The 24915-nt window shown below is 39.8% G+C and overlaps 1 protein-coding gene across 10 annotated transcripts in view; it reads left to right on the top strand.

Moving 5' to 3' along the window:
* DNAJC6 (DnaJ heat shock protein family (Hsp40) member C6) overlaps positions 1-24915 on the top strand; it is a 135162-nt gene that overhangs the window by 17354 nt on the left and 92893 nt on the right. For 2 of the 10 annotated variants that reach the window (XM_070268908.1, XM_070268907.1), the window contains exon 2: positions 13779-13832. The exons of 7 other annotated variants lie outside the window; for them this stretch is intronic. The gene's annotated coding sequence lies outside the window, so the exon portion shown is untranslated. Of the gene's footprint in view, positions 1-11484; positions 11540-13778; positions 13833-24915 lie in introns of all 10 variants that reach the window. One more of the 10 variants, XM_070268906.1, reaches the window with a different exon arrangement.

Genomic DNA, 24915 nt, shown 5'->3' with positions numbered 1-24915 from the left:
GATTTTTTTATGCTATTGTAATTGGCATTTAAAATTTTTATTTTCTAATTGTTTGTCACTGGGATATAGAAATATAGTTGATTTTTATTTGTTGACCTTATTTCAAGGAACTTAAGTTCATTGCTTATTAATTTTAGTAATTTTTAGATTTTGGGGGTGTTTATAGGCAGTTGGTTTTCTGTGAATACGGACAGTTTTATTTCTCCCTTTCAAATCTTATACTTTTAATCTCTTGCCTTATTGCACTAGCTAAGCTCTCACAACATAGAACAGAAGGGGTGATGGTGAATACCCTTATCTTGTCCCTCATCTCAGGGCAAAGCTATCCATCTTTCACCGTTAAGTACAATATTTGATGTAAGATTTTATATAGACACTTTCTATCAGATTAAGAAAGTTATCTTCTATTTCTGGTGAGCTCAGTTTTTATCATGAATTGGTGCTGAGTTTTGCCAAATGTTTTTCTGTATTGTGACGGTCACGTGATTGTTCTATTTTATTCTGTTAATATAGTGAATTACGTTGATTTTTGAGTGTTAAACCAGCTTTGCGTTTCTGGAATAAACTCAACTGTGCTATGTTATCCTTTTTATGTAGTGCTGGACTTGATTTGCTAATATTTTGTTGAGGAATATCTTTGTTCATGAGAGAGATTAACTTGTATTCTCTTGTTGTGGTGCCATTGCCAGGTTTGGACATCAAGATTTTGCTGAACTGATAAAACAAGTTAGGAAGTAATTCCTCTTTTTCTGTTCCCTGGAAGAGTTTTGTAAGATTGGAATTATTCTTTAAGTGTCTAGAAGAATTTCCTGGTGAAACCACTTGAGCCTGGAAATTTTGTTGTGGAAAGCTTCTAAAGTATGGATTCCTTTATAGGTATAGATTTATTCAGATTTTCTGTTTCTTTTTGTGTTTTAGTAAGTAGTGTTTTTCTAGGAATTTGTCCGTTTCATCTGAATTTTCAAATTTATTGGCATAAGATTGTCTTTCTATCCTCCTATGATCTTTTCAATGTCTTTATGTTGTGTGATCTTGTCCCTATTTTTTATTCCTGATATTTCTCTCTTTTTTATACTGGTAATTCTCTTTTTTTTTGAGGCATATTGCCAAGGTTTTATGAATTTAATAATATTTGCAAAGGGCTAGCTTTTTTGACTTGGTTGCTTTTTGTATTATACATTTGTTTTCTATCTCATCAGTTCCTACTTTTATCCTTGTTATTTACTTTAACACTCTTAAGTTCTAATTTTCTGAATTTTTTTCTAGTTTCTTGAAATGGAAGCTTATGTCTTTGATTTTCAGTTTTCTTTTAACAAATATTTTCATTTAAGGCTATTAAATTTTCCTCTAAGCATAGCTATAGCTGCATCCTGCAAGTTTTGTTATATCATATTTTTATGGTACATAGTTAACAATATTTTATAATTTCCATTGTGGGTTTTTTTTTTAACCCCACAATGTCATATAGAAATGTACTTCTTAATTTCTAAGCAGTTGGGGAGTTTCTAATGATCTTTATGCTACTGATTTCTAGCTTGTTTTTACTATGGTTAGAGAATATACTTTGGATAATTTTAGTTCTTCGAAATTTGTTGCAACTTGCTTTGGGGCCCTGCATATTGTCAGTTTTTATATATGTATGTTGTGTATGTGTTTTAGAAGAATATGCATGCTTAGGTTGTTTGGTTCCGTGTTCTGTGCATGTCAGTTTTGTTAATCTTGTAGTACAGATCTTCCATACCCTAGCTAATTTTTTTCCTCACTCTATTGGTTCCTCACAGAGGGTTAAACTCTTTCACTATGATTTTGGATTTAGCTGTTTCTTTTTTTATATTTGCCAATTTTTCCTTTACTTAATTTTGAAGCTGTGTTAAGGGGAATACCATATAAATTTACAATTGTCATATCTTTATTATGAAATGTCTCTCCTATCTCTAATGATGCTTCCTGCCCTAAAGTCTATCTTTCTAATATTAATGTAGCTGTAGCAACTTTCTTTGGGCTAATATATCCATGGTATATCTTTTTCCATCTTTATACTTCAATTTTTCTGTGCTCTTATATCTAAGCTATATCTTTTATAAACAGCATATAAATGCTGTTTAAATAATGCATTTAAATGTTATTTTTTTAATTTATAATATAATTTATAATGAAAAATAAAAATTTAAAAAAAATTTATATTAAACTTTAATTTAAATTTAAATTTAAGTAATACATTTTAATAAATAAATGGAGTTTTTAAAAGTCCAGTCTGACATTTGGTCTTTAGTTTGGGTAGTTAAAGCATTTAATATAATTATTGATATATTAAGGTCTATGGCTACCATTGTGCTATTTCTTTCCTGTTTGTGTCCCACCTGTTTTATGTACCATTTTCTTTTCTTTGTGGCTTTCTTTTGGATTTATGAAGCATTATTTTTAACTTTCCCTTTTCCCTCTCTACTAGCTTGTTACACATTTGTTTCCCTTTTGTGTGTATGCGTGTGTGTTTGATACCCCAATGCTACTTTTACTTAATCACATCCTGGACAGTCTTAGGCTCTTAGAACATTCTGGCTTTGTTTACCATGTCTTCTCCCCTCCCCAGCCCCTGCCCCCCTTATGCCTTTTGTGTCATTATTAAAATTCATTTTAGCTATATGTATATTTAAACCTCTATAAGACCCTAATATTATTGTTTTTTACAGTCAATATTTAGATCTAGTCACATATTTACCCTACCCATTGCTTTTCATTTCTTCCTGAACTTCTGTTTTCCTTCTGGGATCTTTTCCTTCTGCATAAAAAACTTCCTGTAGTATTTCTTGTCATACATATCTGCTATGAAAGAATATTCTCAGTTCTTTTGGTCTGGAAATAGTTTTGCCTTTGCTTTTGAAGGTAATTTCATTGGATGTGTAGAATTCTGAGGAGGAAGATTTTTCCCTAGCACATCATAGATGCCATTCCATTGTCTTCTGGCTTTCATCCTTTCTTGGAAAAGTTGGCCATCCATGCTATTGTTACTATTTGATGTTGCATCTTTTTTCCTTTGCCTACTTTTAGGACTTTCTCTATTTGATTGTAAGCAGTTTTCTTTATATTTATCCTGCTTAAGGTTTTTGGCCCTTCTTGAACCTGTGTGGCTTGATGTTTTTTGTAATTCTCCTAATTCTCCGCCATTATTTTTTCAAATACTATTTCTGCTCCATCCTCTCCTCTTTCTGGGATTCCAGTTACTTTTATGTTAGAGTTTTTTACCCTGCCCCACATAACCCTTACTTTATTTTTTGCACTCATAATCTTTCCTCTCTTTTTCAGTTTGATTATTTTCTACCGTCTTAGGGCTCACTGGCTCTCTTTGCTGTATCTAATTTGTTATTACACAATCTGTTAATTTCTTAATTTCATTTTGTATTTTTCAGTTTTAGAATTTTTGTTAGATTATCTTAAAATATAGATTCTCCCTCTTGTCATTTATTTCCTCAAATATATTAATCACAGTCATTTTAAAGACCACGTTTAATAACTCGAAAGTATGGGTCCCTTGTCAGTCTGTTTATCTTTTCTATTTTTCTTCTTGGTCTTCTTTCTTTGTATGCCTGGTAAGTTTTTATTACATGTCCACCGTTGTGTATGACGGTGCTCTGGATGATGTCGTCTCTCTTCTGAGAGTATTTACCCTATTCTTTGCCCTCAGTAGAGGGGAGATCACCTCAGCCTAGTCAGGCACTCAGTCTGATTAAGGCCATTTTGCAGACTTTTAAGGTTTGGTCTACTTTTGGGTTTCCCCAATTCCAGGCCCCCAGGAGGACTGACTGAGAGCCTGAGATCTTTCCCATGGCAGGCCCTAAATTCCAATTTTTGTCTTCCTAGTACTGTGAATCCACTGAAAACTCTGCTCTGCAAAATCCTTTCATTCTGCTTTTCATCTCCTTTCTCCTAGGCTCCTGAACCCTGTGCCATGTGCAGCTCAGTTAGCAATGCTTAAAGGAGAAAGGGCATATCAGGCTTCTCTGAGCACCTCGAGGATGTGCCTTTTCAGTCCTGACCGCCACTTCCTGTCTCTGCAGCCCCATAAGAGTGTCTGAAGTTCTGTAGCCTTCTCTGCCTCTCAGCAGCTGCCCTCTGCTGGCTTCTCAACTTCTTGCCCTATACCAAGAGTGAGCAAATGCCCTATGGGGGAAAATGGGCCTTCAGAAAGTTGGGCTTACCTCAGTGAGCCTCGCGCATCTAAGATCTGGCTGCTCAAATCCTGGCGGATTAGTAGCTCTCCTGTCACAGTCGTGCGACACTTAATGACAGGGATGTGTTCTGGGAGGTGTGTCTTTAGGTGGTTTTATCATTGTGTGAACATCATAGAGTGTCCTTACACAAACCTGGATGGTATAACCTGCAATATACTTAGGCCGTATGGTACTAATCTTATGCGGCTACCATCCTATATGTGGTCCATCATTGACTGAAACGTCGTTAATGTGGTGCATGGCCATACTTCAAACTGATGTTTGGGATTTTATCTGGCTTTTCTAATTGCCCTCAGCATAGCAGTTGGTCTGCTACAATTCCCTCTATTATAGCTGGAAGTTGAATTAGACTGAGTAGGTATTGTTTTCAACATCCCTCCCGGGATGCATGGTGGTACATAGTGCTGGTCGCACCCATGAGCTTCATGTCACTGCCGTGTCCCCGGCCTCTCAAATGCAGCTTCAGTCCATCCACTCCTTCATCTCAGGTTTTTTGGGCACTTATGCACTAGGTTCTCCTTCCTTCTCAAAGATATGGTAGGGTAGTTCTAGCAATTAGGTCAGGGCGATAATAGTTCCACTCAAATGTGACACAGACCTGAAGAGTGACCAAGGGTTGGTGCATTACCCAATTGTGAAAGTGTTTTTCATGTTTGCCCAAATTTTCTATTAAAATCAAACAAACAAACTGGCTCTTATTTTCCAGCCTATTTAGATATGCGTCCCTATTCCAAAGCTGTATTGTTCTGTGACTTGATCTGGCTGCTAGTGTTTTTTTTAGATACATTCAGTTGGTAAAAATTCATTGAGCTGAACATGTGATTTGATTATTTTTTAGCATGTCTGTTACACTTCGATAGCAATTTTAAAAAGAACTAATGTTTTGGGGCTGGCCCCGTGGCCGAGTGGTTAAGTTCGCGCGCTCTGCTGCAGGCGGCCCAGTGTTTCGTCGGTTCGAATCCTGGGCGCGGACATGGCACTGCTCGTCAGACCACGCTGAGGCAGCGTCCCACATGCCACAACTAGAGGAACCCACAATGAAGAATACACAACTATGTACCGGGGGGCTTTGGGGAGAAAAAGGAAAAAATAAAATCTTTAAAAAAAAAAAAAAAAAAAAAGAACTAATGTTTTAATGTTAAAGACAATAAAAAGTGCCAAGGACAAAAAAGCTTGAGAACCATTGGTCAAGTTCAGCCTCCAATTCCTAAAATGATTAGGGATGAGGAAACCGAAGCTTGGGAAGGGGAATTACCTGGGAGTTGGGGGGTGTCTCAGGACAGGACCGTCACGCAGGCCTTCGGACCCACGCCTTCCATCTCACTTTCTGAGAGGCCCATTCAGGAAGCGGATGAGGAACCCCCCTGCCTCCCAGTAGAGCTGCATGACATTCTCAGAACCGCAAATGCACCTTGCATGAGTCAGCACTTAAATTCCTACTCCTTTTCTGCCTTCTTCCGCCTCTTCCCTGGTCATTTAAAAACAGACACTTTTGTCTCATGCGAACTAGGAGATGGTTCTTTTATCACCTAAGAATCACTTGACTACGTATGCTTAGAAAAAAGGGTAATTCGTGCCTGTGAAATCTAACAAGAGCCCAGCACAAGGTATGTTTGTCCCCCTTTCTAAGCCATTTTTAGTTTGGTGCTGTGCGGTTTAAATTTAGAATACTTCTTCCAAATGGGAGTGGAGGTGGGATGCAGAGATTGAGCCCAGGTATGACTCCTGCTGCTGTGAAGTAAATGGGAAAATCTGGGAACGGGTGCTAAAAGGAGGGGGCTGCAGGGGAGGGGTCTCACCTTACCTGGGGGCAGGGGTAGGTGGTAAGGAGAAAGAGGCAGTGGGAGTGTCTCACCTTCCCCTCCTGCTCCGGGCCCTTGGCTCACTGAGGATGGTGAGGGTATTTTATGTATGTATATACACGGATGCACATACATGTCTACACGTGTACACGCACAGGCACACACAGTCACGCACATGTGTAGCTTGGAATTGGAAGTAAGTCATTGTCATCTTGGATTCATTTTACTTCCTCAGAGGCTGGATTTTGAGTTCCCAGCATGCTGTTTCTCCTGGAATATATTTACCCTCCTCTTTGCCCAGCTGGGTTCTACTCCTCCCAGTAGCAGCTTCCTCTGGATGGCTTTCTCTGACTCCAGGGTCCCTTCCCAGGCCTGCCTTATAACACACTCACAGAGCATCCTGAGTTTTCCCTTTCATGTCACCCCCACACTTTAATTATTAGATGAAGTTCTTGTGCATCAGAGGCCCTCAATACCTACTGTAAAATGGAGGGAGGAAAGAAAGAAAAAAAAAGGAAAGAAGAAAAGGAAGGAGGGAGAGAGGGAAAAGAAAAGAAAGCCCCGTTTGGATCCCTCCTCTTAAACTTAAGGTGGACAAATTCCTTAACTTCTCTGAGCCTCGGTTTCCTCATTTTAAAAATTGGAAGAGTAATACCCAACTCATAGGGTCATTGTGAGATTAGAAGTAATACATAAAGAGCACCTAGCATCGTGCCTGACACATAGCAGGTACTCTATATGATGTAATTGAAAAGTTCCCCAAAGGAAGTTACGGGGATTCAGAAAAGCACAGAGAAAACCTGTAGACCCATCTGCCACTCCATCCCTTAGAAATGAGATGGTTGCTGGTAAATTGGAGTGTACCCCCTTTCTGTGTGTGGTTTGTACGTCCATGTGTGTGTTCTGTTGAGATCATATTTTCTTTTTGTCCCTTAATATGACTTCCCAAACACTCTCTACATTTTCAGTGTCTCCAAAATACTGTTAAATTCATAATATTTCATAATAATAACTGGGCCTTCAGTTATTAAAAGGAGACTTAGAAACTAGCATTTTTAACCATTCAGACTCTACTTTTGACAAGACAATATGTTTATGATTTGGGAGGATAATTCAGATTCCAGGGCAAATAAATGATATAGTGGATAGGGTGCAAATTGACTTTTTCATTTTTTGTTTTGGAATTTTTTTAATAATCTTCCTTGTTTATTATGGATTGGAGGGTTATTTTAGATTTTTAAAGAAATAAGGTAGCCAGGTGGAATGAAAAATCCATTGGCCTACAAGTCAGGAGGCCTGAAATTTCCCTCCTGGCATTCCCATCACAGACTCACCTTGAGTCAGTCAGTTCACATTCTGGTCTCAGTTGTTCTATCCGTAAAAATGAGAGAAGTGGGTTTTATGATAGAAATTTTCCAACTGGGGTTTTCTGAGTGTTACGAGTCCTGTGGAGATGTTTTTTCATATTGAGTAAGATTTCTTCTGAGGAATTACACGGCTAGGAAAAAAAGATTGAGTTGAACATTTTCTAATGAAATCCTGATGTGCTTTTTTTCTTCTTTTCTTGAGAGATAATTAATATACCATAAAATTCACCCTTTAAAATATAAGTTCAGTGGGTTTTAGTATATTCACAAGGTCGTGCAACCATCACCACTATCTAACGCCTTAACAGTTTCATCACCCAAAAAGGAGCCTGGGACCCATTACTAGCCACTGCTCTGAGTTTCCTCTTTCCCCAGCCCCTGGCAGTTACTAATCCACTTTCTTTCTCTATGGATTTGCCTATTCTGGACGTTTTATATAAATGGAATAATACAACATGTGGTCTTTTGCGTCTGGGTTTTTTTCATTTCGTATCATATTTTCAAGGTTTATCCATATTGTAGTATGTATAAATGCTTCAGTCCTTTCTATTTAAGCTTTTTATGAAATTTTTTCCCGAAGCTTAGAAAAAAAGTTGGTCAGACTGTTCGTGGAAGCCCCATAACAATAGAATGCGTTATCTGCAGCGCTCATGGAGATGCAGAATTATCTCAGTAGCTCAGGCTTTTAAGTAAAAGGCTCTATTTAGTGTATGTGAAAAACCTTTTAAGCTCCTCCCCTCCCCCTTGAAGCAGGAGATGAATATACTGATTGGCCAGTTTTGTTTTCCTCCTCTGGATCAGCGGGAGTCTTCCCTTGCTGGGATCTAAGAAGTGGTGCCCCTCCTCAATTTAGTCTTCTGTCAATTAGAATTTACTCTTTCTGGAAGACTCTTTTCAACTGCAGCCTTTCTGAGCTGTCACCTGAATGAGATGCTCCATCTTAATGATATGGATTGCACACTATGCACCGCTGTTCTGAGTCACAGTGACATAAGATGATTAGGAAATAATCCCTGAGTCCGCCTGGTGTCCCCAACCATTTTCCCCTTCTCAAAACCCCCACAGCTCCTTTCCCCACTCTCTTATGGTATGCCCCTTATTCTGTGCTGTACTTTAGGTTTGGGCGGGGTGCGGGGATTTGTCCAGCGCAGAGCCCAGCGCTATGCCTGTCACAGTCAGTGCCCAGGATAGGTTTATGGAATCACTTAATGTATCCTCTACCCCCAGCAACACGTGCTGAATGAAACTGATTCTTCCTGTGTGCGTGTTCTCTCCTACAACCAGAACCTACTTTTTGTGTTGATTAGTACTCTGCGTTAGCCATTTGAAGAGCAGAATGCCAAGTTATATAGAACAGTGGTCATCTGATTTTGTTTCTTTGTTTCTTCTGATCATCTACAGATCACTTCTGAAGTTTGAAAAGCCCATGGGCTGTCTCTTTCATCTTGTTTGATAAAAGGAGAAAACCATAACAGAAATGATGGGAAGGCTATGGTGGTCTTGACGTAACCTAGTGAGGTGATGCATATGGTTTAAAATCTTAGATATAGAAAGCAGGTTATTAATACATTTAAGAAACAATAAAGTTACTGCTTACTTGCCTTTTACAGTATTTAGTATTATGCTAAATGCTTAGCACCTATTATCTTGTTTAAAACTAGTGATGACCCTGAGAGGTAGGTATTAAGATGCCCATTTTATTGATGAAGGCATTGAGGATAAGATCATGAAATAATCTCAAGGTCAGATGGCTAGTAGGTGGTAGATCTAGGATTCCATATGGATTTCTTTGATCCCACAACTTACTTTTCTATGCTGTTTTTTCTCTTTAGATAAAAGTAGAAACTCTCATATTGGGAGAGTTAATGCCCACGTGAAAATCATTATCCTTTAATAATTCCTGGCCCATATGAAAATGCATAAACCAGTGAGTGAAAGATGGAATGAAAGGTTGGGCTAGGTTGGAGGTACCACATGTATTACTTTGCAGATATACTAGAAGACCTAACCCAGATATTAATGATGGTAGATTTGTTGGAAAAGAATTTTAAAAGAAATTAAAAGCCCATCCAGAAATTGCAGGCAAATGAGGGAGTGCAGTGTGAAAACGTGGAGGGGAAGGTGAGCTTATACATGAAATATTAAACAATTGCTGTTATAGTCCATGAATCAGTGGGATAACAAGAAACTGCCACAGTTCATTTTGGCCTCACTCATCTACCTCCTTCTTCCAAGGTCCTTCCTCGGTGGCTCTAGAGGAGTGGATGTTTCCTCTCGATTGTATGTATTCCTTTCCTTCATTTTATCTTTTCAGTCTGTGGGGTAATGGGCTCATTTCATTTAGCTTCAGAGGTTGAATGAAGAACAGGTACTTCCCCATTTGGTTGCCTCCTTTTGTTCTGCCATCTAATTTCTTTTAAGAGGATGCTAGCACATCTCATGAAATGCTGGGAAGAATGCTGGGGTCCTGGCTCTCAGAATGTCAGCAGTTGTTTTAACACCTCAGTCTCGTGTTCCCCTGTCCAGGAGCCTCTTGATGCTCCCTCCACAGAATAAAGCTCCAGCCCTCTCCTAGGGAATGGCACCTGCTCAGCTGCATGAGCAGAGGGAGAGGTCTGGGGGTCTAGCTGCCTTCGTCCCCCACTCCCTGGCTCAGAGGTAGGTGTGCTGCCAAATCCTGTGTCATTAGGGGGTCTATGTTGTAACTCAGCTTGATGGCTTAGGGTTCAGCTTTCTTGATTCTGTTTTTATCTTCCAAAATTTGTTGCTAGTTTCCTCCAAATTCATAATAAAGGGTTAAAAAGTTTGAAGGAAAAACAAAATCAAGAAGCTTAACACTAACATGAGAAATTTGTAATTAATGACAGCACTGAGAAAAAGGTTAAATTGGCAGTATATAAAAGTAAATAAAAACATTACACACACAGGCATAGTTAGAGTCTCCTCAAGAGATGTGGCTGGTAAATTTTGGCCTCAGAATTCTTCATATTGATGAGTGAGTATGAGTATGCCCTGAGAATACTGCATTTTTAAGCAAACTTTTAAGTTAAGTATATAGAAAAGTGCACACAACTTCTAAGTGTACAGGTTGATGAATTTGTATGAAGTTAATACACTGGTGAAACTAGCATCCAAATCAGGTCACAGGACATTACTAGCAACCCGGAAGCCCTCTTCCAGTCACTCCCACTCCTCCCACCCCTGCTAAGGGTAACTACTAATCTGAAGTCTAACCCTGTAGATTAGTTTTTCTTGTTTTTGAATTTCGTGTAAATGGAAACATTCACTCTATAATCTTTTGTTCTTGTTTCTTTTCCCAGTGCTACATTTGTGAGACCCGTCCACGTCCACGTTGGGTGGTGGTTGTAGTTCATTCATTCTTATTGCTATAAGTATTCTGTCCAGTGAATATAACACTTAACTCTTTTCATTTTAATTTTGACAGACATTTGGGTAATTTCCAGTGTGGATATATTTAAAAAATATACTGCTGTGAACATTCTCTTAGGTGTCTTTTGGTGCACGTCTGTACTTGTTTCTGTTGGTTCCATACTGAGAGTGAAATGACTAGGTCCTAGGTATGTGTATATTAAGCTTTAGTAGATATGCCAAACAGTTTTACAAAGGGACTGTATCAAGTTTCACTCCCACAGCGGGTTATGAAATTTCTATTGCTCCAGCATTTTATCAAACGTTGATAAATCTTTATCAACATTTGGGCTGTCTGTCTTTTAAATTTTACCCATTCTGGTTGGTGCTAGTGGTACATCACTCTGGTTTTAATTTGAATTTCCATGATGACTCTGAGGTTAAGCCCCTTTCCAGCAGTTTATTGGCCATTTGTATCTAGTTTTTGTGAAAGGCCTGATTATGACTTTTGCCAAGTTTTCTATTGGGTTGTCTGCCTTTTTCTTATTGAGTTGAAGATTTCTTATTGATTTATATATTCTAGATATGAATATTTTGGATATATGTATTGCAAAAATCTTCTTGCATATGTGGCTTGCCTTTTCATTCTTTTAATGATGTCTTCTGATGAACAGAAATTCTGTCATGTTTTACACTTTATTAATTTTTGCTTTGTAGTTACTACTTTTTGGGTCCTGTTTAAGAAATCTTTGCTTGCCTCAATATCATAAAGGTATTGTTTTACGCTTTCTTCTAAAAGCTTTGTTATTTTAGAGTATATTGATTTAAAAAAATTTAAATGCGTTTGTTCATATGTCAGCTTGATCTATGGAAAACAGTTAAACACTAAATAAGGTTAAATAACCACTTCGCCACAAACTTCCTGCCTGTGTTATATTTGGCAAGGCAAATTAGCATTCTGAACTTAATTTCTCAACAATGAGTGGGGATAATATCTACCTAAAAATATTGTTGTGAGCATCATATCTATCAAAATGTAAACTATTATTAAAAGTCAGCTATTATAAAAGACATTTTTGGGACAATTGAGGCTATTTGAATATAGACTGGATTTTAGATAACTTCAGAGAATTGTAATTAATTTTGTGATTGTGTAGGAGAATGTCCTTATTAGGAGACGCATGATGAAGAATTGAGAGGTCAATATGATGTCTCAGTTCATTTTCCATAAGTTCAGCAAAAAGAACAAAATCCTCAAATATTTAAATACGGCAAACTGGTAAAATATTTTCAATTGTTGAACCTAGTTATCATATATGTGGATATTCGTTGTGTGCAATTCTTTCAACTTTTTGGCATGTTTGAAATTTTCATGATAAAATGTTCATGGAAAAGTTAGCTATTAATGAAGTTATAGCATTCTTTTATTTAACATATTCTTCAAAGCTGAAGGTACATAAGGATGTAATTAAATGGATTTTGAGTATCTTGGCTCATCTTGTCTGGGAAAGGAGATTAAAATGCATTAAGAATAAAAAGTGAATGACAGCATTGCATGGTTGAGTGGGATAAAGCTGAGCTACTTCCACAAAATCTTGGCATTGCTGGAGATAGAAGGAAGGAAAGGGTGAGGAAGAGATGTGGGAGGTACTGAGTGCCTGTTAAGTTACCCTGCTTAAATGCTGTACGTACTCTCACTTTTGATTTAAAAAGCAGCTCTGTGAGGTAGGTAATATTAGAAAAGTTCTGTATGTCTTGGATAACTTGGCTAACACAGCCGCTAGATGGTGGAGCGGGATATGAACTCAGATCTGTGTTTCATCTTTCTTTCTTCTTTCCTCCCTCCCTTTCTTCTTTATGAAGAAGGTTGTTTTTTAAAATGAATGTTACGTTTTTCATTGTAGAAACTCTAGAAAACACATATCTAACAATTAGATTTGCTGCATAACAAAGCATCCCAAAACTTAGTGGCTTAAGACAATATACTTTTACTCAGCTCACAGTTCTGCTGGCCAGCAGGTGGGCTAGCTGGGTGCTTCTGATCTGGGCTGAGCTCGGCTGTCACGAAGCTCATTCACATGTCTGGGATGACGAGGCCAGCTCCTCCAGGTCGTCTCCCATCCCATGGCAGACTAGCTTGGACTTGTTCTCCTGGAGAAGAAGATGAACCAAGAGTGCAAGCAGAAGTCCACTGGTCTCTAGGGCCCAGGCTCGGAGCTGGTACAGTGTCGCTTCCCATCTATTTTAGTCCACACCGTAGACTGGTGGGGGTGGCTTTAACAACATACATTTATTTCTCCCAGTTCTGGAATGCTGGGAAGGCCAAGATCATGGTGCCAGCATATTTGGTTCCTGGTGAGAACCCTCTTCCTGGCCACCGTCTAGTTATGTCCTTACATGGCCAGGGGTGGCAGGGGGAGGCGGCACAGAGAGAGAGTGCATTCTGGTCTCTCTTCTTCTCATAGGGACCCTAGTCCCAATATGGGTACACCCTCATGACCTCATCTAAACCTCATTACTCCTAAAGCCACCACCTCCAAATATTATCACATAGGGGTTTTAGGGCTACAATGTATGAATTTGGGGGGACACAAATATTCAGCCCATAACACCCTCTGTTGTTCAAAGCCAGTTACAAGGCCAGCCCAGATTCAGGGAGTGAGGAAGTAGACCCTTCCTCTTGGTGAGAGGAGATGAGAAGTAGCGTCGTAAAGTGGTGAGTGGATGGTGAGGAGTAGGGGTGGGAGGTCGGGGGGAGAATGCCTGCAGCCGTATTTGCAAACAGTCTTCCAGAACATAGAAAAGTAAACATCCCTTAAATCATTCCTAATACCACCGTCAAGAGGTAATCGTTGTTAATATATTTAAAGGGTTCTGCATGAGCTGGTCCCTGCCAACTTCTCCAGCTTCATCTCATTACTTGGTCGACTTGGAAGCCAAACTGTTTTTTGAGTATGCTGGGCCCTCCATCTTCTTCTTTGTAGAACACACTCTCTCTCTCTCTCTCTCAGAATCTCTCTGGTTTTCCATGGCAAGATGTTTCCAGAGCTGCAACCAGTGATGAGGTAGGCATGGCCCTTGCCTAGAACTAGGTGGCTGGGTTCTATCCCAGCTTTCACTACCTAGCTGTATGACTTAGGACAAATCACTTAATCTCTCTGGTTTCTTCATGTTTGTCTGCAGAATCAGGGAATCTAACCTAGCAATTTTGGGGATCCCTCCTTGCCATGTGACTCGAGAGAGCAAATAATGGCTGCCGCTTATTGAACGTCTGTTGTGCATCAGATGCTTTGCATATATCATTAAAATTAATCCTCAATCCTATGGGACAGGTACTGTCATTACCTCTATTTGTAGAGATGAAGAAAGTGAGGCTTGGAGAGGTTTTATAGCTTGCCCAGACACCCAGATAAGTAGGGGATGGAGTTAGGATTTGAATCCAGGACCAACTGACTAGAGAAAGCCTGTGCTCTTAAGATCAGCCTGGTTGACTGCAGTAAAAAAAAAAAAAAAGACAATCACTGTTAATGTGTTGGTATATTTCCTTCCATTGTGTTGTCTATGCATGTATAGAGGCAGATGTCTTTTTTTTTTTTTTTTTTTTTTTAAAGATTTTATTTTTTCCTTTTTCTCCCCAAAGCCCCCCGGTACATAGTTGTATATTCTTCGTTGTGGGTCCTTCTAGTTGTGGCATGTGGGATGCTGCCTCAGCGTGGTTTGATGAGCAGTGCCATGTCCACGCCCAGGATTCGAACCAACGAAACACTGGGCCGCCGGCAGCGGAGCGCGCGGACTAAACCACTCGGCCACGAGGCCAGCCCCTAGAGGCAGATGTCTTTTAAGAGTATCATTCACATTTTAGAATCAAATTTGTGTTGTTAATTTCCCTTAACATTATGTTGTAGGTATTTTCCCAGATATTAAATATTCCTTGAAAATCGGGCTTACTCTAAGATGTAAAGGCAACCGATGTAAATTGCTGTGTTCCAGGCGTGGTACTAGGTACTTTCACACAGTTATCTTGACTAAAAAGCAAGTTTTCTTTTAACTTTCAGGATTGACATTCTGCCACCCAATAAAGAATTCATTTGCTGCTGCAAAGAACAAACAATAGATTTTGTGTGAAAAGATCCGGAGAAAATGATAATGGTTAAGATATATCGGCAATGCCTGTTTTTCTCTTGAAAGCCTAACCTGTGGACCTTGACTGCTTAGCAAAGGGCGGTCCCCCTGCTGTAAGTGGTGGCAGGGTTGGAACGTTGGCAGTAGGCAAGGCTATGTGCTCTCCATTTCTCCCTGTTGATTAAAAAACCATTTTTACTGGATTAGCTCATATGTTAAAGTTACATTGAAGACCATTGCAGACTGTTTCAGTGATCAATTTATTTGCAAAGGCTTGGGTTTTGATTCCGTGAACAAAGTAATAGTTTGTTAGAGAAGAAGGTGTGGTGGAGGGAACACATCCATTTGTGATGGTGAGAGATTAATTACATTCATGAATCAGTAGGTGTAGAGCACTGTGGAACTTTTGGGATTGTTCCTACGTGAGCTTCTCTGTCCCACTGGCAGGCTCTATGTCCTGAGCAATCAATCAGAAAATATAGCTCTTGTACCTGAGAGACCACTTGTCGAGCCCTGTCATTTTATAGGTGAAACCACATTGTTATTCTTAGTTTATTTGACTGATCTGGCTGTATTTCAGGATCATGTTGAATATCAGTTCTTATTGCAGGCACAGCATAATGTGATAAAGGGCATAAAATTTGAAGACCAAAGACCAAGGTTTGCACCAAGTGGCTGTTGACTATGGGCGAATTTCTTAATTTCTTTAAGTTTCAGTCTTCTTATCTGTAACCACAAAAGCTTCAGTCTTCTTAGAGTTGTTGTGAAGATTGATACATTTTACATGTGTGCTGTCTAATACGGTAGTTGCTAACTATAAGTGGCTATTGAGCACTTGAAATGTGGCTAGTCCAAATTGGGTTGTGCTGTGAGTGTAAATACACCCTGGATTTTGAAGACTTAGTATGAAAAAAATTTGAAATATCTCATTGGTTACCTTTTTCTCCTGACTGCATGTTGAAATGCCAATATTTTGTACTCATTGAATTAAATAAAATTTATTTTTAAAATTAGTTTACTTCTTATTTTTTTTAAATGTGGCTACTAGAAATTTAAAAATTACCTATGTGACTCATATTTGTGGCTTGCATTACATTTCTCTTGGACAGTGCTGTGCATACGTGGAAGTTCTCTGTAGAACATAGCATACAATGTGAATATTAGTTACAGCTCAAAAAAGTTTGGACAGTTTAGTTGAATGGATAGGGATTCTAAGTGATATCATGGAGCTTATTATTTTTACTAAATTTCTAATGCAAGCTTTTATTTAGTCGTGTTAATTTTTCCTCTGTATGTGAAGTAGGGAAGGAGTGATAATTCAATTCTGTGAGCAAATAACAGTAACTTCAGTGTTTTGAGCTACAGTGATTCAGGCATTGTGCTAGTACTGTATTAGGTAGGATTTCTTTGGTTACAAGTGAGAGACCTAATTTGAATGAACTGAATTGAAAAAGGGGGATCTTGTCTCTGTAGAAAGAGTCGAGGTACATCTGGGCCCCTTGAGTTCCTAGGATGTAAATGCTGTTTTCCCTCTCTCTCCCGCCCTCCCTCTCTCTCTCCCTCTCCCCCCTCCCCCTCTCCCCCCTCCCTCTCTCCCTCTCTCAAATTTACTTCTCCCTCCTTGGCAACGTTGTTCTCTTGAAGCACTTATCTCCACGTGTCAGAAAGCATGGTTCCTGAACTCCTGCCTGTCATCCTTGCACTAGGGAAAGACTGAGACTTACCCTCTCTGGTTTACATTGAAAAGTCCTGTGAAAAGGCTGTGGTTCACCTAGCTTGGTTTCAGGTACCCACCCCTGGGCCATGGCAGCTCTCATTCCAACCACAGAGGAGGAGGATTTCCCAGAGAAGGGGAGTATTGCTCTTGGCTGGTAAGAGAATGCATGTACACTATACCTGCCCTAGCTAATTTAATAAGTCAGCTGTTCAGTGGAGTATTACTCCAATTTGGAAATGAGGACACTAAGGCTCAAAGAAGTTACATATTTTTCCAGAGTTTAAACATCTGGGCTGGAAGCCCAGGTCTGTCTATCTCCAAAGCCGTGATCTTAACTACTACGCTGAGTATAGCAAGAGAGTTCTAGCTAGTAAATTGGCTTTGTGTTGACTTAAGTTTTACTGAATTAGCAATTTGCTGTTTTATTCCCTACCAGATTGCTTCCCACTGACACATGATGGGAGTGAAGGTAAGGAAACTGGCCTCATGGTAGCACCTAGTACATTTTTCTTGAATTGAAAACCAACTCTGCTCTGCTCTCCAGTCTTTCAGCCAGAGCTTTAAAGGTCATAAAAAAGCTCTACCATAGTTGGTCTTTGTACTAACGGGCTTAAAAAACATACTTATCACCACTAGAGCATTTTGGTTTTGTAATTTGTCATCTTACACCTTCTTTTGAGTCCTTCCTTATCTCATTTTTCACCAACACATGGTTCCCTATAGTCTGTACCACTTGGTCATAGTGATTTCAGAGACAAAGATGGGAGTGGCATCTTTTGTTATTCATAAACAATATCTGGCTTAAAGGAAATATTCTTTAAAAATGATGATCCATCAGTCTTTCAGAAAAACGATCTGGAGTGTGTGCATCTCCTACTCAGATCAAAAAGTCAAAAATTTCAAACAAAAATGATTTCAAAAGGTTATAAGTGTAAGTTGCTTTCTTTAACCCAATAGAAATGATTTTATTTACTTAGGAAAATAGCAGTAAGTGACAACTTTATTGGCTGACTTCATATTAAGCAGTGTGATGGAATTCTAAGAGCTCTGGCCAGCACTGGTCAGAAGACCTGTCCCCTATATGTAGCTCTGTGGCCTTAAGCAGTAAGAACTGCAATGGGTAACCTTCGTTGGATGCTGAACACTATCCAGAGCACTTTTCCCTTATGTCTTTCATGCACTCTTCCCAGGGGCAGTAGTCATTCATTTGTGTATCAAGTATTTGTCAGGTGTCTGTGCTGTGTCAGGCATGGAGTTAGGGACCAAACATGGCCTTGCCATCATGGAGTTTACAATCTGATGGGAAATCATATATGTAACAGGAAATTTCAATGTAGTGTGTTGTAAGTGCCATGTTACAAGATGTACCATGTTCGGTTGGACCATATGGAATTGTATCTAACTTGGTGTTGAGAACTTTGATGGTTTCGTGGGGGGAAATGCTATCTATGTAGGGATCTGAAGTGCAAGCAGGAATTGGCCAAACAGGAAATCCTAAAGAAGCTCTATGTCTGACTTAGAGAGAGGATGAGAAGAGGGGAAGTGGTGAGGGCTGAGTCTCCAGAGGGAAGTAGCTGGTTTTAGAATGTGGAAGGTCCTTTATGTTAAATACCTGAGACTCAGGGCACTGGGAAATCCTCAAATGATTTTAAGCAGCTGACTCACAGAATTGGATCTGCAGTTTAGAAAGCTCAAGCATGAATCTATGTGCTCATTCTCTGCCTCAATTTTCTCATCTCTATATTGAAAGGGATGGTCTACCCTTTACAGCTCCTTCCAACTTTAATATGCCATACATTTCTCCTATTCTGGAAAAACTTAATTCCATGCTGATTTGCAGGTCTCTTGGGTAGCAAGGCAAAGATCCTACTGGTGCTTGATGAGGTGAGTTTTGGGAATGGGGGAGTTGAGAGTGGGGACAGGCAGCTGGAAGGATGATAGGTCATTTCCACTGGGAAATGGGGAAATGGGAAGGTTGCGCAGGTTTCTCCGTCTCCTGAAAGGGAGCAGGTGGATAGCTTTAGCCTCTTGGCAAACAGGTGGAATGGCACCTGCCCCACTTCTAGTACAGATGAAATCTGTTATTTTCCAAAAATTAAAGTGTTACATACTGAGATATTTACTCATGAAATGATGCAAGTCTGGAATGTGCTTAAAAGTAGTTAGGAACATGATTGGCCATGACTCAGTAATTGTTGATGCTGAAAGGGGTCCATTATCTCATTTTCTCTACTTTTGTATATGTTTGAAAATTTCCATAATGGAAAGTAAAAGATACAACAATAAGATAAAGATGCCCTGACTTATTGCCCAAGCTGCTTATTTACTTTTAGCACAATGGAGAAAGCATTAAACTCTCTCATTTGCCCATATTGAAATAAATAGGCTCAGAACCACTGTGTCATAAAGGCTGATACTTTGCTTTAAGTTCTGTATCAACTTGGATGGCTTAAAATGTTGCAGGCTACACTGAGATTATCTGAGCAGATCAAAGAAAGAGAATTACTCCCCAAGGAAGGGGCAGTTCTTCTAGGGAGCTCACTGAGGACATAGGCAGGGTTCTGCGGCTCTGGGCTGGATCTGCCCAGGAAGGCAGTCTCTGCATAGCAGGGTGAGGTGGAGAGATCCCTGGCTTTGGAATTATACATAATAGGCTCAGCTGTGTAGCAGTCGAAGGACAATGACAAGAAATACAAAATAGATAACATTCATTAAACTCTACATGCAGGCACTATGCTAAGTGCTTCTGTACTATATATATCATGCAATTCTAATGGCTGCCCTATAGATGCTGCTGTTTTACTGATGAGGACACTGAGGCATAGAGAAGTTACGTAATTTGTCCATGACCACGTGGACTTTGTGTAATTCCTGGTAAATGTTATGGTAAATAAATAACTGAAATCCAGTGCTTAGGTTGCAGTTATCCCAGTTAGGATCAGGTTTGGATGCCTGTAACAGAAAAAAGCAAAATAATAATGGCTTAAAGCAAAATAGCTTCTCTCTCACCTTTAAGAAGTCTGGAGCTAATCAGTCCAGGGCTGCCATGGTTCTGTGGGGATCAGCTTCCTTCCATCCTACTGCTTCATTGTGAAAGTCTTCTATCCTCAACATCACCTCATGGTCCAAGATACCTGCTGGAGAGCCATATTCCCAGCAGAAGCAAAGGAAAAGGAATGCAAGAAGGGCATACTGCCCATCCTCCCTTTTAAGGACACATACCAGAAATTTCACATGTTATTTCTGCTTATATGACAGTGACCACAACTTAGTCCCATGTACTTACCTAGCAGATTATGGAAAACTTGCATGTGGCAGGTCTCAGACGTGAAAGAAATCTGCATTCTCTATACTGTATGGCCATGTACCCAGCTAAAGATCAAGGGTTCTATTAGCATAGAAGATGGAAAGGAATATTGGGGACACTAATGATCACTGCTTAGCCCGTGCTCAGCTGCGTTTCAGAGCTCTGTCTCCTTGGGTGTGAAATGGGCATGGTATCCTTCTCAAAAGACCTTTCACATTTAGCAGGTAAATATGTGAAAACCCAGGCACTTAATTTAGTGCTCAGGAAATGAGGTTCCTTCCCTCCAGTTCGATGTGGTCAAGTGGGCAGCAGAGGTTTGGTGCCCTGGAGACTCAGCACCTAAGAATTGGCTCTGCCTCTGTCTGGGGTGTCATAGAGGGTTTGCCACCTGCTCTAGGGCTCAGAACCTTTAGACACAAAGGGGCGACAGAGAATAAGTATCGACCTTTTACGCATCTTGAGCATAAAATCATATATAAGGAGCTCAGGGCCAAACATGGGAATATCCGGGATTGAGGGAGACTTCTGCTTCTGTGTGGATTTGCACCTGGCTGGAGAACTGTTTACCACACGAAATCTTTCAGACTGTTTTCCCCAAGAGTGAGAGCAGTGAGCACAGAGCCAGCTTATGGAAGTCTGTCCGTGTCTGTCCATGAAGTTTCCCTACTTGTAAGATGACGGATGAAGGGAACAGGTGCTGCTGTGAGTTACTCTTGAAATGGTAATGTAGGTGTAACACTGTTATTCCACAAGCATGTCCTTGAAAAGTCAAGCGTAAGTTGAATGTTAGCAAATGGAACTGTTTTAAGTGAGCTGACTAAGGAAACCCATGGTGAATTTTTCTGTAAGCTAAAAATGGCCTCCCAATTTTTTGCGTTTTCGTCTGATTAGCAGATACTTATTGAGCACCTATTACTTGACAGGCACTGTGCTAGGCCTGGAACAATGTGATGAATATTGTCTTTTACCTACCAGAGTTGCTAAAAATGTCTGAATTATAAACAGACAATTAATATTCTCAGGCTAACATATAGTCAAATAATAATAAAATTTGTTACATCAATTCTAAAACAGTTTAAAATATATTAACATTTATGCAATCTTGAAGCATCTTAAATTTGACAGTATGTCATGTGTGTCACACTTTATTAGTATATCTTTCTTGATGCTATGACATTTAAAATGGATGATTTCTTAGACCTGATGAAATGCAGCATTTGACTGGGGCTTTCTGTTTATTGTGTGCTTTCATGTGCCTTATTTCATGTGATTCCTCCTATGAGGGAGGGCAGGTAGTCTCCTCGACTTTACAGAAGGGAAAGTGGCTATGAGTGGCAAGCAGACTAGAGAAAACTTGATGTGGGAGGTCCAGAACTCAAACATAGTTGTATTTTCTCCTCCAAAGCTAGTGGTTTTTCCACCATGCCTTGATGTTTTTTTAATCTGCAAACATACATATTTATACACATACACGTGTGTGAATGAAATAGAGGTCAAGTTTTTTTTAAGGCTAGGAGGTTGCTTTTAATGGAAATAAAGTTATTTTTTTTCCTTCTAGTGATTTAAACTAGGCTGAAGAGTAGCAAAGTATCAGTTTTCAGGAGAACAACATAGAAAGTCTTCTAAGCCAAATGGTTACAAAACAAGATTGCCTCTTGAGAAGTTACATTAATTGAAAACTTTGTTTCACTGAGCAGAACCTGCCATGTGGGTAGTGAAGCAAAGGTCATCCCCGTAAGGTGCCCAAACCATTTTTCACTGACTGCACTTAGGTCAGATCCAAGGAATGACCCAGACGTCCTCCACCCTTCACTTTGACCCCTGGAATTGCTTCTTCAGACTGGAGCAGCGGCCAAAGCATGAACAGAGAGATGGGAGTTTGAATCTTCACTGATAGTTAGCTGTGTGAGCTTGGGCACGTTACGTAACCTCTCCAAGTCTGCCTCAAAACAAGCATAACCTGGGCCTGGCCAGTGGCATAGTGGTTAAGTTCATGCACTCCACTTCTGTGGCCTGGGGTTTGCGAGTTAGCATCCTAGGTGTGGACCTACATGCCGCTCATCAAGCCTTATGCCATGGTGACATCCCAAATAAAATAGAGGAAGATTGACACAGATGGTAGCTGAGCAACAATCTTCCTCAAGCGAAAAGAGAGAGATTGGCAGCAGATGTTAGCTCAAGACCAATCTTCCTCACCAAAAAAAAAAAAAAAAAAAAAAGGATGTCCTCTCTGCAGGGTTGTTGGAAAGGTGAGAGTAAGGTAGGTATGGTACCTGGCACATGGTGAGTGATCAGTGGCAGTTGATTTTATTATGACTAGAGCTTTGAGGAGGCACAGGTTTCAGGGTATTGAGTTATCTTTAATAATACGCCCTTCCTGGAAGATTTGTCCTGTCTTCTGGGAGACCCAGCACTCTGTCAGGCGTCAGGAACAGACAACCTCTATCCTAAGGAATATTGTAGGAGTAGTTGAGATTTTCTTGTATTAAATATTGTCACCTCACTCATTTCTTTCCAGCATACTTCCTCTCTCTCGTTTGTTGCTCTCTGTTTAACTCTTGACAGCTGCCACTATTTATGCAGCATCCTATAATGAAACCTTGATTAACTGGGCCTTTGCAACCGCAATACTTAAATGGTCATGGTTCCCCCCCCCCCCCCCCCGGGCTTCATTTGGAGGAGAAGGAGGGAAATGGCAACTAAAGTTTTGAGAAGATAGGAAAATTTGAGAACTAGAGAGAATCCTGTAATTCAGCACCTTCAATTTTATTGCTAAGAGAAGGAGAATGATTGTCAAGGCTTCTCTGCTGATTAATAATTGAGTCAGGAGAGGATTCCCAGTCCTTTGCTTTTTCTTCTGGACCGTGGCCTATAGATGTGGCTTTTGGTATCTGTCTTGGTGTTGTTACTTCTCCAGCTTTTGCCGCTCTGCCACAGGTCTCAAATTCAAATGCCTGCAGGGGCTGACTGATGGTGGGAACAAGTTGGGCAGGCTGGGTGTCGTATGCTGGAAAGTAGTGGTGAACCGTGGCACTCCAACTGGAGCTGTGTACCTTCTCTGAAGGCGTCTATGCTAAAAATTAAAACAAAACAAAAAAAAACAGTGTAGGACAAACAAAACGTCTGGGGGCCAAACAAGCACTCCGTTTGAGTGTGTTGCACTGTCTATATCCACAGGCCTTATTCTTATTGAGACATGCTGCCAAAGAATGTTTCAATACTGTTTATTGATTTATACTAGTTAAAGCAGAAAATGGAAGAAGTGTGTCTTAGAAACCTGACCCTAATATGTTTTGCAGCAGAGAGAACAGAACAGAAGCTCTGCCTCATTTACTGTCTGGTTAGCCAGGATTCTTTCTTGTCCAAGTATCCATGTGAATTCAGATGTCAGGATATAGGACATTCACAACTGGGAACACTACGACCTCCCGGTACTGGAGGTTTGGCCATACATAGATGTTCAAACATTTCTAACTGGGACCCATAGTGAGAAATACATTTGTGTCATTATTGAGTAGAAACACACACACGTCACACAAATCCAAAACAATACTTGAAGAAATAACATCTTACCATGTGCCCAAAACAGATGCTTCCCGACCTATTTCACTTTTATTAAAATAATGGTCCTGAATTGCAAAGTTTATTTTACAGTCTACTAGTGGGCAACAACATATATTTTTAAAAAATCCCTAGACTTGGTGATACCAATATATTTTTATTTATTCATTAATTCGGTAGATATTTATTCAATCTCTAGTGAGTGTGAGGTGCTCTTTATGGCATCATGGGGGATACAGACATGAGCAAAATATGGATTTTTGTCTTCAAAGAGTCTGAAATCTAATAAGACAAGCGTGAAAATATCTAAAAACTCAAGGCAGAACAATCACTTCACATTATACACAATGCTTTTGTATTACCATGCATCGTAATGATAATAAATCTCTTAAGTAAGCACTGCAGATTTTAGCCTAATTTTACAGATAGAATGCTGTGTTTTTGAAAAAGTGACTTATCCATATAAAGATAGTCAAACAATAATAGTGATGATAGATAGCATTTGTTAAGCACATACTAGATGTTAGGCACTGATTTAATTCTCACCACAACCTTCTTCTGATGGTACTGTTATTATGCTCATTTTACAGAGGAGAAAAGCAAGGCAGAGAGGTTAAGTAACTTGCTCAAGGTCGTCGAGCTTGACAAGAGGTAGAGGTAGGATTTGATCCTAGGAAATATGGTTCCAGAACCTGCATCTTACCATGTATTATAATATTGCCATCTATTATATATAGATGTAGATAATGTATCTAAACCATGTATTATAGTTCGTGGAAATCAAAAAGCACAGATCAGAATCCCAGGTAGGTTGTGGCATATATTCGTCTTCTGCCCCCACCACAAAAGTCGTGTGACATCCGCTGTGATGGGAGAGCATTTTGGGGCTGGGGAGGATGCAGAGGCATGGAGCCTAGCTCCTGAACATTCCTCAGGGTGGATAATCTTCAAATTAATAAAAGTGACTGAAGTCAGCAGTAGAAAAGGGAACGAATGCTCTTCCCCAAAGAGGGCATTGCATCCTTTGGCTCTGCCCCATGTGTGATGTATTCTTGAGATAAAACAAATTAGGGAGCAACCTTGATCTTGGACAAACAGAACAGTTTGGCTCTGAATGTTCCCCTTGAGTTTTACCAGTGCCACCTTCCTTCCTAAGCATGGGTTTTCATTCACAGTCACTCAGACAAGTTTCCATTAGCATAACCCTGGAAAATATAATACTTCACCTTTATGGTGCTTCTCCCATGGAGCAACTAGGGCTGTCGGGCACTGAGGATAGAGCTGTGCCCAAGCCAGGCCAATCATAGTAATAATGGAGAACATTTTTTAAGTACTTACTCTGTATGTGTTAGGTACTAATTTAATTCTTACTTCAACTGTATAATGATGGTATTTTTATGGTGCTCTATTTTATAGAGTAGAAAAGTGAGATCTTCATGGA

This window comes from Equus caballus, chromosome 5 (assembly GCF_041296265.1).
Source record: "Equus caballus isolate H_3958 breed thoroughbred chromosome 5, TB-T2T, whole genome shotgun sequence".
NCBI classification, from domain to species: Eukaryota; Metazoa; Chordata; class Mammalia; order Perissodactyla; family Equidae; genus Equus; species Equus caballus.
Note: the sequence above shows the minus strand (reverse complement) of the source record. Positions and strands in the feature narration are given on the sequence as shown.